This window comes from Dendrobates tinctorius, unplaced genomic scaffold (genome assembly GCF_039654945.1).
Source record: "Dendrobates tinctorius isolate UK_male_01 unplaced genomic scaffold, ASM3965494v1 ptg000133l, whole genome shotgun sequence".
Classification (NCBI taxonomy): Eukaryota; Metazoa; Chordata; class Amphibia; order Anura; family Dendrobatidae; genus Dendrobates; species Dendrobates tinctorius.
In genome coordinates this window covers 28,046,639-28,059,359 of record NW_027361801.1, presented here as the reverse complement: position 1 = coordinate 28,059,359, position 12,721 = coordinate 28,046,639, and positions in this window count along the sequence as shown.

The following is a 12,721-nucleotide window of genomic DNA, read 5'->3' as shown; positions in this document are numbered from 1 at the left end:
GATATCCTCTTCCAGGCTTTTCAGGGCAAGAAAAAGTGAAGAAAGCATTCAACATAATTAACCTCCCTTCACCCCATTCCATTTTTATTTCCATCTCAAAAGTCTACAAGCATACCTTAATTCCCCCCCAAAATATTAAGCTCTATCTTTTCTTAATATTTAACCTGTGTTATTCGACATTTATTCTTCAAATTTTAAGCCATGCCAGCAATAGGAGGAAGGTGCCAAACTCAAAGACCAATAAATCATATTGTATCATACAAGACAGGGACTTAAAATAGATTTTGGCACACAGAGTTGAAAAAAGGGCTCTTGGCTTTCAAAATTGGCCTTTTGATAGCAAAGATGAAGTAAGGACAGTATGGTAGAACAGAAATAGCTTTCAAATGTTTATAACTAAATCATATCACTGACAGGTAACATCTGATTGTTCAAAATAGCCAAGAGCAATGTGTGGAGGTTACGGTGGTAAAGGAATCAGAGACTCAAAGGACAGCTGTGAAGTATTCTTAGGAGCAGATCAGGTCAGGTTATACAGTATGGCAACATACAACCTGCAGTTTACTTTTCTCCTTCAGGTAGCATTTATATCATTTAGATCCACTGAGTGAATTGTACATCAGCAGATATGAATGTGTCACAGCTTTGGGAGATTTGCGTTGAATTTGTCTCTCGGTTCATAAGACTACATACAGACACTAAATCCTTATACCGCAATTCAATCCATTTGAGCTCTTCACATGAAAGTATTATTATTTCAGAAGCACTTCCATTGAACAAAGCAGTAAATACAGAACTGAAGGCTTCATTTTCTTCAGAGACCTAAAGAATCTGAGTATTTCCTCTTTTGACTTCTATTTACAGAAAATATAGGGCACAGAAACTTAAAGGATTCATGGGTTTTCATTTACTTTTGTAGTAAGCTTCACAAGAATTAAAACAGTATACAGCAATGTACAACTCTAATTCCCAAAGTGTTTGGATGCTGTGTAAAATTTAAGGAAAATAAGAATATAATGATCTGGAAATCTCTTATAGACATACAGTGGGGAAAAAAAGTATTTAGTCAGTCAGCAATAGTGCAAGTTCCACCACTTAAAAAGATGAGAGGCGTCTGTAATTTACATCATAGGTAGACCCCAACTATGGGAGACAAACTGAGAAAAAAAAATCCAGAAAATCACATTGTCTGTTTTTTTTTTCATTTTATTTGCATATTATGGTGGAAAATAAGTATTTGGTCAGAAACAAGCAATCAAGATTTCTGGCTCTCACAGACCTGTAACTTCTTCTTTAAGAGTCTCCTCTTTCCTCCACTCATTACCTGTAGTAATGGCACCTGTTTAAACTTGTTATCAGTATAAAAAGACACCTGTGCACACCCTCAAACAGTCTGACTCCAAACTCCACTATGGTGAAGACCAAAGAGCTGTCAAAGGACACCAGAAACAAAATTGTAGCCCTGCACCAGGCTGGGAAGGCTGAATCTGCAATAGCCAACCAACTTGGAGTGAAGAAATCAACTGTGGGAGCAATAATTAGAAAATGGAAGACATACAAGACCACTGATAATCTCCCTCGATCTGGTGCTCCACGCAAAATCCCACCCCGTGGGGTCAGAATGATCACAAGAACGGTGAGCAAAAATCCCAGAACCACGCGGGGGGACCTAGTGAATGAACTGCAGAGAGCTGGGACCAATGTAACAAGGCCTACCATAAGTAACAAACTACGCCACCATGGACTCAGATCCTGCAGTGCCAGACGTGTCCCACTGCTTAAGCCTGTACTTGTCCAGGCACGTCTGAAGTTTGCTAGAGAGCATTTGGATGATCCAGAGGAGTTTTGGGAGAATGTCCTATGGTCTGATGAAACCAAACTGGAACTGTTTGGTAGAAACACAACTTGTCGTGTTTGGAGGAAAAAGAATACTGAGTTGCATCCATCAAACACCATACCTACTGTAAAGCATGGTGGTGGAAACATCATGCTTTGGGGCTCTTTCTCTGCAAAGGGGCCAGGACGACTGATCCGGGTACATAAAAGAATGAATGGGGCCATGTATCGTGAGATTTTGAGTGCAAACCTCCTTCCATCAGCAAGGGCATTGAAGATGAAACATGGCTGGGTCTTTCAACATGACAATGATCCAAAGCACACCGCCAGGGCAACGAAGGAGTGGCTTCGTAAGAAGCATTTCAAGGTCCTGGAGTGGCCTAGCCAGTCTCCAGATCTCAACCCTATAGAAAACCTTTGGAGGGAGTTGAAAGTCCGTGTTGCCAAGCGAAAAGCCAAAAACATCACTGCTCTAGAGGAGATCTGCATGGAGGAATGGGCCAACATACCAACAACAGTGTGTGGCAACCTTGTGAAGACTTACAGAAAACGTTTGACCTCTGTCATTGCCAACAAAGGATATATCACAAAGTATTGAGATGAAATTTTGTTTCTGACCAAATACTTATTTTCCACCATAATATGCAAATAAAATGAAAAAAAAAACAGACAATGTGATTTTCTGGATTTTTTTTTCTCAGTTTGTCTCCCATAGTTGAGGTCTACCTATGATGTAAATTACAGACGCCTCTCATCTTTTTAGGTGGTGGAAGTTGCACTATTGCTGACTGACTAAATACTTTTTTTCCCCACTGTATTTTATTCACAGTAGAATATACACAGTACCAATGCTTTCTGGCTGATGTTTTGGTCAATTTTGAATGTTAGTTGTGCTTTCACACTTGTGGTAGCATGAGATGGACTCTACACCCTACACAAGTGGTTCAGGTAGTGCAGCTCATCCAGGATGGAACATCAATGCGAACTGTGGCAAGAAGGTTTGCTGTGTCTGTCAGTGTAGTGTCCAGAGGCTGGAGGCGCTACCAGGAGACAGGCCAGTACACCAGGAGATGTGGAGGGGGCAATAGGAGGGCAATAACCCAGCAGCAGGACCTCTACCTCAACCTTTATGCAAGAAGGAACAGGAGGAGCACTGCCAGAGCCCTGCAAAATGAACTTCAGCAGGCCACAAATGTGCATGTGTCTGCACAAACAGTTAGAAACCGACTCCATGAGGATGAAAAATATTGTATATTGCTCTAATACCTCTATGTAATAATCAGTATCGATAGTGCCTTTCAGGATGCATTCCAATACAATCAGAGATGCTGGCTTTTGGACTGTATGCAGATGACAAGCTGGATGGTTCCTTGTGGTTTTCATAAAAAATGTCAAATTTTGATAAATGTCACCACAGAACACTTTTCCATTTTGCTTCAATCCATTACAAATCAGTTTTGGCCCTGAGATGACAGCACCATTTCTAAATTGTATTGATATATTCTTTGCATAATAGAACTTTATCTTTCATTTGTGGATTGCACTGCTTCTGTGTTCACAGATAATGCTTTGTGGAAGTATTCCTGAACCCATACAGTGATTTTCAATACCAAATCATGCCTGTTTTCAAGGACCTGCTGCCTGAGGGCCTGTAGATCACTAGTATCCCTTATTGACTATCAGCTTTGTCCTTTGTGTGCATGAATATCTTCAGAACCTCTAAATCATTTGATCATGTACTGTAGATAGTGGGATATTTTAAATACTATATTCCCCAATATAAAATACATTATACTCAGTTCTCATACAAGCACCATTCCAGAGATGTTGTTTCAAGGTCTCACATGGCTCACATGAAATTCTTATGCTAGGTAAGCCCTACAGCTATGACATTCTTCAGATATCTGAAGAAAACTAGAGTACAACAGCTCAAAAGAGTCATCTGATTAGCTGCAGTGCTCATGTAACATAATGTCATACCAGCCTTGAAAGAGCCAGCCATTGCTGAAACAGTGTAGGTATGGGAAGTGAGTATAGGGTATTTTAATTTTACATTGGTGAATATACAGTAGATTTAAAAAGTAGTTGTCTGAGTATTGGATATCCCCTTCCAGGCAAGAAAAAGTGAAGAAGAAGAAAGCATTCAACAGAATTAACCTCCCTTCATCCCCTTCCATTTTATTTTCCTCTCACAAATCTACAACCTTACCTTAATTTCAAAAAAAATTAAGCTCTATCTTTTTTTTAATATTTGACCTGTGTTCTTCCTGTCAACATGGATTCTTCAAATTTTAAGCCATGCCAGCAATAGTAGGAAGGTGCCAAAACTCAAAGACCATTAAATCACATTGAATCATACAAGACGGAGACTTAAAATAGAGTTTGGTACACTGAAAAAAGGATTCTTGGCTTTCAAAATTAGTCTTTTGACAGCAGAGATGAAATAAGGACAGTATTGTAGGACAGAAATGGCTTTCAAAGGTTTATAACTAAATCATATCACTGACAGGTAACATCTGATTGCTCAAAATAGCCAAGCGTAATGTGCGGAGGTTACAGTTGTAAATGAATCTGAGACTTTGGTGAAAGATCTAGATTGCAAGTGACCAGTTTATCAACTGAACTCTTCTTTTGTGAAGCAATGTTGCTGTGATGGTTGCATTATGTGATTTAGCATTGTCTGGCTTACATATTCAAGGCCTCCCCCGAAATAGATTTCTGGGTGGGAAAATGTTGTATATTGCTCTAAAACCTCTATGTAATAATCAGTATCAATAGTGCCTTCCAGGATGCAACCCCATACAATCAGAGATGCTGGCTTTTGGACTGTATGATAATGACAAGCTGGATGGTCCCTTATGGTTTTCATAAAAAAATTCAAATTTTGATCCATGTGACCACAGAACACCTTTCCATTTTGCTTCAATCCATTAAAAATCAGTTTTGGCCCTGAGAAAACAGCACCATTTCTAAATTGCATTGGTACTGTATATGGCTTCTTCTTTGCATGATAGAACATTATCCTTCATTTGTTGATTGCACTGATGCTTTGTTCACAGACAATGATTTGTGGAAGTATTCCTGAACCCATGCAGTGATTTACACTACCAAATCATACCTATTTATAAGGCACTGCTGCCTGAGGGCCTGTAGATCACTGGTATCCCTTAGCGGTGTCCCTTGTGCGCAGTGCATGAATATCTTCAGAATCTCTAAATCATTTGATCATGTACTGTAGATGGTGGGATATTTTAAATACTATATTCCCCAATATAAAATACATTATACTCAGTTCTCATACAAGCACCATCCCAGAGATCAAAATCTCTAAATAATTTGAATATCTATAGTAGATGGTGGGATATTCAATATCTTTGCAATTATCCGTTAAGAAACATCTTTCTGAAATTTTTCCACAATTTTAGATACAGATAGCTGAACCTCTTGTAGGGGTTGTACTCACTCGGGTGCGACAAGAGGAAAACAGGAGGCACTTTCGGTTAAAAGTTCATGTTGTTTATTGCTTCATAAACCCTGAAGCACAATCAAAAGGTAAACAGCCTTTAGGTCAGGCAAAAACAAAGCACAAATGTCCAGAGCAGGGCTCTGGTCCACCAGGCCTGTGGGCACACAGGCTGAGGTAATGTCCAGCCGTCAGGCTCGATCTGGAGCCACACACACAGGAGGCCTTCTCCCTACCAACACAAAGACCATGTGCAAAACAACAGCCTCCATTATATAGTCTGTAACCACACCCAGGTGTGAGGTATGTGGGTAGCCAGACCCACCCATCTCTCATAGCTACCAGTAACCCGGACCCAGGTGCACCAAATGACATCTTAGTTTTTACTGGCACTAAAGAAAATACTCTGGGTTACATCACAGAGAGCAGCCATTTCTGTGACACATACCTCCTATTGATTACACGGCCATTAGCCTCTTTAAACTCTGATTATCTTTCCCTCTGAGAGATTATGCCTTTCCTCAGAACAACAATTAACATTAATACAGTTTCTTATCTCTTGTTACTGTAAAACAGCTACTCCCAAGAGCCAGAAAGTACAATACAGATAAGAAATTCACAGAACATCAACATTTTAATTGTAGAATTTCTTTACATCAAAAATAAAGATATATCCATTTCACATTGCTAGCAGTTCCAGAACTTTCACCTTAGTGCAAAGAATCGAGAAACAATCCAGTTTGGATGAGATGGAAGCACCTTTCCATTTTAATTCAGGCAGAAATTCTGCATAAGAGTCAGATTACCCTCACCTGCATAACGTTTTTGGTGTCCATCCCCTTTCAGAGCTAGCCTGGGGAAGGCATTTATGCAGGGGGGAATTTATGTACATGTAATCAAAGTACATGTATCAAAGTACGCTGGTAGTTATAACATGGCAGTTAGACAGGGCAGGAGACAGGTAAGACAAATAATTATATCTATTCCCTGTACATTTGGGCAACCCCAAATATTTACCATATGCGTTTGTATAATTTATATCCTGGCTGCGGCATTTACACACATCCACCGCCCTGATATTAACGCTCTACACTCCGTCCATATTGGCCCCTCACTCCTTTCCTCACCTATGCATAGCTCTTTTCACATTGCTACACAGCACAGATCCATTCAGTCCCACCATTCAACATCAGAGACGTCTCACAAATCACTTAACCATCTGCTCACTCTTTCTATCCTCCTTCTCCTAGTTGCTGGAGACATTGCTCCCATCCCTGGTCCCCCATGTTATAGAAAGTCAAACCCTCCAACTGCTACACTCAGAAACCCCTCTAATCTTATCAATATTCCCTGCATGCCATCTGTCTCTCTTAATTGTGCCCTTTGGAATTCTCGCTCAGTGTGTAACAAGCTCTCCTTCATTCATGCCTTTTTCCTTTCTAATTCTCTTAATCTTCTGGCTCTTACTGAAACCTGGATCCAGCAGTCAGACACTACTGCTGCTGCTGCTCTTTCTTATGGTGGACGACACTTCTCTCATACCCCAAGATTAGACAATAGAGCAGATGGAGGCGTTGGTCTGCGCCTATCATCAAAATGTACCTTTCAGGTTATCCCTCAAGTACCCTCACTTGTCTTCCCTTCTTTTGAGGTCCATGTCATCAGACTCTACACCCCCTTCTCCATGCGAGTGGCGGTGGTATTTTGTCCTCCCGGCCCCTCCCATCAGTTCTTGGATTATTTTGCCACTTGGCTTCCACATTTTCTCTCCTGTGACATCCCTACCCTCATCATGGGCGATTTCAACATCCCCATTTCTCTTCCCCTCTCCCCATCTGCTACTCACCTTTTATTTCTAACCTCCTCATTTGGCCTTTTGCAGCTTACTAATTCTCCAATGCATGAAGACGGAAACTCCCTCGACTTGGTCTTCTCTCGGCTTTGTGCAGTGGATGATTTTGCAAACTCCCCTCTCCCGCTCTCTGACCACAATCTTCTTTCATTCTCTATCAAGAACTGCCAGGCTGCTCAGGTCACCCCCACTGTCCATATTTATAGAAACATACAGGCCATTAACACCCAGATACTTATGAAGAACTTGCAGTCTTCATTGGCCCCTATCTCCTCCCTCTCATGTCCTGATTCTGCATTGAAGCATTACAATGAAACACTTCAAAGTGCCCTGGATGAATTTGCAGTACCATCTCTATGCTGACGACACCCAATTATACGCTTCTTCTCCTGACATCACGCCAGCCTTTCTAGAAAACACCGGCGATTGTCTAAACGCTGTGTCAAACATCATGTCCTCACTATATCTGAAACTGAACCTGTCAAAGACTGAACTCCTTGTGCTTCCTCCCGCTACTAATGTACCTATACCCGACATTGCCATTTCCGTGTGTGGTTCCACTATTACTCCCTAGCAACATGCTCGCTGTCTTGGGGTCATACTTAACTCCGAGCTTTCCTTTGTCCTCCGCATATGATCACTGGCTCGCTCTTGTTATCTGCACCTCAAAAACATTTCTAGAATTCGACCTTTTCTTACTTTTGACTCAGCAAAAACTCTGACTGTTTCTCTTATTCATTCTCGTCTCGACTATTGTAACTCTCTTCTAATCGGTCTCCCTCTTACCAAACTCTCCCCCCTCCAATCTGTCTTGAATGCTGCTGCCAGGATCATATTCCTCACCAATCATTACACCGATGCCTCTACCTTGTGCCAGTCATTACACTGGCTACCCATCCACGCCAGAATCCAGTACAAACTTATTACCCTCACCCACAAAGCTCTTCATGGCTCAGCACCACCCTACATCTCCTCCTTTGTTTCAGTATACCATCCTAGCCACGCCCTCCGTTCTGCTGATGACCTGAGGTTAGCATCCTCAATAATCAGAACCTCCCACTCCCGTCTCCAGGACTATAAATGTGCTGCGCCAATTCTTTGGAATGCACTTCCCAGGTCAATACGAGTAGTCCCCAATCCCAACAATTTTAAACATGCCCTAAAACGCATTTATTCAGACTGGCCTATCGCTTCAACACATTGACCTAATCTATCCCTGTGTGGCACAGCCAAAAGTTTTACCATAACCAGGTTTCCCACATCATGTTCCCACATGCTTTATGCATCCATTAGCCCTCTGCGTCTGTATTGATACACACTTAACATTATGGCTGGTCCATACAATCAGAGCAACTGTTACCACCCACCTTTCGTGTCTCCCCTTTTTTCCTCATAGATTGTAAGCTTGCGAGCAGGGCCCTCATTCCTCTTGGTATTTGTTATAATCTATGTGATTATTGTTATGCTGTCTATTGTCTGTACAAGTCCCCTCTGAAATGTAAAGTGCTGCGGAATATGTCGGTGCTATAGAAATAACATTTTTTATTATTATTATCATTATTATTATTATTATTATTATTATTATTATTTCCCAAACACCTTTCTCAAGAATTGCTTTTGGATCCTTTACACTAAGGTGAAAAAAATGGACATTTCATTGCTACAAATGTGAAATGTATGTCATTTTTTATATAAAGGAACCCTAAAATTTAGATTCTGCCTCTCTATCATGCTCTTTTTATATACAGTCACGTGATTTAGTTGAAAACTGACCCTCCTGCGATTTTTCATCAGAATCACTTAATTTCCCAGATTTTTTGTTAACATTTTCCTAGCTTTTTTTTAGATATGTTGTTGCCATTCAATTTAACCCCTTAACGTCCATTGACTTACACAATCCGTCATGGCCAGGTATAAGTTCCAGCACTATGACGGATTGTGTCCGTCATGCATTTAAACATTCAGTGGTAGTTCAGTGCCAACAGCTGTCTGTGACAGCTGAAAGGCACTGCAACGGATGCAGGGACCCATGCTATCGGTCCCCGCACCCAGAATGCTGTGATCGGTCAGTCAATATGACTGACCGATCACAGCATGACCGTGCAAGAGATGCTGAAATATAAGCATCTCCTGCCTGGTCAGTGCAGGAGCTCAGTGCTGCCAGTGGCTGAGCTTCTTCACTAACAGCCAGGAGCAGCATCCACACTGCCCCTGGCTGTTAACCCCCTAATTGCTGCGATCAAGCACATTTGCAGCATTCAGGAGGAAGGCAGAGGGACAGGAGTACCCTATGACTTCAGATCGGCATCCCCGCGATGTAATCGCGGGGCCCATCGTTGTCATCACCAAACCACGGAATGCATCTAAGACCATGCTGGAGCATTGCAATGTATTATACCTGCAACCAAACTAACAAAAAGTGAAAGTCCCTTAAAGGGACTAGGTAAAAAAAGAAAACTTTTTTAAAAATTATGTTAAAAAAGTTTAAAAATAATAAACAAAAAAATCCACTAATAAATACACATTTTTATGTAAAAAAATTAAACAAAAAAGTACACATATTTGGCATTGCCGTGTTCGTAAAAATCCGATCTATAAAAAGTGTCACACTAGTTAACTCTTTCAGTGAACGCCATAAAAAAGCACAAAAAAGTAGCAAATTATGTTTTATCATCATACCGCCTGGAAAAAGTGGAATAAAGCGCGACCAAAAAGACGAATGTAAATAAAAAAAGTATAAATGAAAACGCCATCTTGTCCCGCAAAAAAGAAGCTGCCATACAGCTCCATCAGCGAAAAAATTAAAAAGTTATCGCTCTGAATAAAGCAATGCTAACAAAAATTATTTTTTCTATAAACGTTTTTATTGTGTAAAGACGCCAAAACATAAAAAAAGATATAATTGAGGCATCGCTGCAATAGTAGTGACCCGAAGAATAAAGCTGCCTTACCAATTTTACCACACCAGAACGGAGAAAAAAAACACTTCCTGAATTGCTGGTTTTTGTTCATTCTGCCTCCACAAAAATCTGGATAGAAAGCGATCAAAAAATGTCATGTTCCCAAAAATGGTACCAGTAAAAAAGTCGGCTTGTCCGGCAAAAAACAAGCCCTCACATGACTGTCGGCTGAAACGTGGAAAAATTATAGCTTGCACAATATGGCGATGCAAAAACGTCTTACAAAAAAAGCATCTTTTAGTGTGTGACAGAAGCTAAACATAAATAAAAGATATAAATCTGGCATCGCTGTAATGGCACCGACCCGAAGAAAAATGTCGCCTAATCAGTTATACCGAATGAGGAACTGCGTAAAAATTAAAACCAATTCTTCACCTTTTGTTGAATTGTTCAGTAAAGCACACTGCTCTACCCCCACATATGGGGTATCGGTGTACTCAGGACAAATTGCACAACAACTTTTGGGGTCCAATTTCTCCTCTTACCCTTGGGAAAATAAAAAATGGGGGGGCAAAAAGATCATTTTTGTGGAAAAAATATGATTTTTTTATTTTCCCAGCTCTACGTTGTAAATTTCTGTGAAGCACTTGGTGAAATCAGAGTGCTCACCACACATCTAAACAAGTTCCTCACGGGATCTAGTTTCCAAAATAGGGTCACTTATGGGGGGTTTCCACTGTTTAACCACAAAGAGGAGAGTGTAGATGAACAGACACAGGATCACTACAATATATAAAAAAACAAGAGTTTATATTTCTAAACCAGAAAAACACACACATTTTTAAAAACATTTAAAAAGTCCAAAAGAACATACATATTAGATCCAAGATAAAGAATATAATATTCAAAAAAGTCTCCACTGGCTACAGAATCTCATATAGTGCAAGATTATTGCATATTATCACAAAAGCTGCTAACATATTGCCAAACATGATTTTGTTCAAACACAAACAGATTTAGGCACAGGCATAGTTAATTACTAGGGCATGACTAAAAGCTACCTATAGGCACATCAGGGACTCTACAAATGCAACATGGCTTCCGATCTCAATTCCAGACAATTTTGCATTGAAGAAGTAAAACAGCGCTCCTTCCCTTCCGAGCTCTGCCATGTGCCCAAACAATGGTTTACCCCCACATATGGGGTATCATCATACTCAGGACAAATTGCACAACAACTTTTGGGGTCTAATTTTCCTATTACCCTTAGGAAAATAAAAAAATTGGGGACAAAATTATGACTTTGTATCTTCACGGCTCCACGTTATTAACTTCTGTAAAGAACTTGGGGGTTCAAAGTGCTCACCACACAGCAAGATAAGTTCCTTGGGGGTCTAGTTTCCAAAGTGGGATCATTTATGGGAGTATCCACTATTTAGGTACATCAGGGGCTCTCCAAATGCGACATGGTGTCCGATCTCAATTCCATCCAAATTTACATTCAAAACCTCAAATGGTGTGCCTTCCCTTCCGAGCCCTGCCGTGTGCATAAAGAGTGGTCTTCCTCCACACATGGGGTATCGGTGTACTCAGGAGAAATCGCACAACAACTATTGTGGTTCATTTTCTCCTGATATCTGTGACAAATTAAAAAAATTTTGTCCGAAGTAACATTTTTGTGAAAAAAAGTTAAATGTTCATTTTTTCTTCCACATTGCTTCAATTTTTGTGAAGCACCTGAAGGGTTAATAAACTTACTGAATGCGGTTTTGAGCACCTTGAGAGGTGTAGTTTTTAGAATGGTGTCACTTTTGGGTATTTTTTGTCATATTCACTCCTTAAAGTGACTTTAAATGTGATGTGGTCCCTAAAAAAATGGTTTTGTAAATTTTGTTGAAAAAATGATAAATCACTGTTTAAATTTTAACCCTTATAACTTCCTAACAAATAAAATTATGTTTCAAAAATTGTGCTGATGTAAAGAAGACATGTGGGAAATGTTATTTATTAACTATTTTGTGTGACATAATTTACGGGCATAAAAATTAAAACTTTGAAAAGTGTGAAATTTTCAAGATTTTTGCCAAATTTACATTTTTTTTCACAAATAAACACAAAAAATTTTGAAGAAATTTTACTACTATCATAAAGTACAATATATCCTGAAAAAATAGTCTCAGAATCAGTGGGATACGTTAAAACGTTCCAGAGTTATAACCACATAAAGTGACAGTGGTCAGATTTCAAAATTAAGGCCTGGTCTTTAACCTACAAAATGGCTTGGTCCTTAAGGGGTTAAATTAGTTAATTTGTCTTAACTGAAATGGTAAAATGCTTAGCATTCATCTTCTGATCTGTGTTCTATGTTCTGCTGGGAGTAAAATATAGAAATTTCCAAATCATTGAGTCCTTGTTTTTCTACCTTTTTACACAGGGTTCTAACTTTTTGGAATTGGTGTTATACAATGAAAGGATTTTTACATTTGCAAACACAATTTACATAATGGATAATAAATTTAATCTGTGTTTATGGATATGATTTATGGATTCATGTTATTTTTTTCTCTTGTAATAATTTACAGATAACACTTCCTCATTTTTTTTACAATTTACATTTATTTTTACATACTTTTCTTCACTCTCATACTATTCTGTTCTGCAGCATCTCAT